At 38.5% G+C, this 1,518-nt stretch overlaps 1 protein-coding gene across 1 annotated transcript in view; it reads left to right on the forward strand.

The window, feature by feature from the left end:
• The window catches only part of cd4-2.2 (CD4-2 molecule, tandem duplicate 2), a 24,889-nt gene that overhangs the window by 7,071 nt on the left and 16,300 nt on the right, over positions 1-1,518 (forward strand). The gene's annotated exons all lie outside the window — the stretch shown is intronic.

Here is a 1,518-nt window from a genome sequence, read left to right on the forward strand (position 1 = left end):
TGATGATTACATTATATTAGAACATATTTTTATTTTCTGTGTTAGGCATTGTTGAACTTGTGCAGAGGTCAGCCGTGAAACAGACGAATCTGGAAATCTCCAGTGTGAGAGAAACAGATGCTGGACGGTTCACATGTTCGGCAGATGGGACACGTCATGAACATTCACTTTCTGTGTTCTCAGGTAAACAGCAGACCCTGGAAAATATACATTTACAAATAAATGTTCATATTTATTGGAACAGTGATGGGTTTAACATATTAGGACAGTTATGGTTTTGTTTTATGGATCCTTTCATGTTACACTGATAATCAGATTAATGAAAACATCACTGCTGTGAAATGAGGGGAAATTTGTTTAATGTGACTGATGGTTCTGTTACTATAACAGGTAAAAGGATATACAACAAAAATATACAATGTATTTCTTACACACTATCTTTTGCACTCACATTAGACAATTCAAAGCAGCAGAGACCAAAATCCAGATAATACTATTGAAAAATCAAGCTCAGAGTACTACATTTCCCTTAATTCAACTTAATCCTCTCCCAGTCAGCCTTCAACATCTTTAACAAACTCTGTTGTACAGGCAGCTTTCCTTGTTTGATGTCTCTAATCCCAACGTGGGACACCACTGAAACTTCCTGAACAGGAGATGAGCCACGGGGTGGGCAGGACCACCACAGTTTAAGTGTGGCCCAGTCCGTCAGATGAGTGGGAAGCATTGGAACGGCTACACACATACTCAGGGCTCTAGAATTACATCCATAACTATTACAATATAGATATCTTATTAACCTTGTAAACATAATTTATTTAAAAATTCACTTTAGCTAGATTGCTTTTTTCTTTTCTTTTTTTGTGACTGGCTGCTTAAACAAACGTGTACAAGGGACACCACTGAAACTTCCTGAACAGGCGTGGAGACACGGGGTGGGCAGGACCACCACAGTCTTAAGTTTTTGGGTTTGTTTTTTTTTAGTGAACGGCTGCTTAAACAAAAAAGCTTGTGCTGTGTTTCTATATGACAGTGATGCCTGTGTAAGCAAATTATGACAGTGACAAAAAAAATACAATTTGGTCTACACTAATTTGTAGTAAAGGAAAAGGACACAAACATCAGCTTGTGACATAATAAATAGGCCAGGCCGGATCTTTTCTGTCACTAGCTGGGTCACTACTTATTACAATCCATCTACAGTTAAATGGTTATTTATGATATTTTCATATCACCAAAAATGTTCCAATGTGTGAAAGAGTTACCACATTTCCTTTAATACTTTAATACTAGTGTAATATGCTCTCATTGTTTTCCTCTCGTGTTGTCCATCTCAGTTTCCGTCTCCGTTCATCCCTCTGCTGTTCTCAAGCTGAACAATGAGGCAATGCTTCAGTGTGAGGTTATAGGTCAGCACCGTGGTTGTGAAGTGAAGTGGCAGAGTCCAAATACAAAGTCACCCACAAATCCATCAACAGTTCAACTGAAACCTGTAACAAGCTCACATAACGGGGCCTG

Source organism: Haplochromis burtoni, unplaced genomic scaffold (genome assembly GCF_018398535.1).
Source record: "Haplochromis burtoni strain Fernald_Lab_line unplaced genomic scaffold, NCSU_Asbu1 Contig_80, whole genome shotgun sequence".
Lineage (NCBI taxonomy): Eukaryota > Metazoa > Chordata > Actinopteri > Cichliformes > Cichlidae > Haplochromis > Haplochromis burtoni.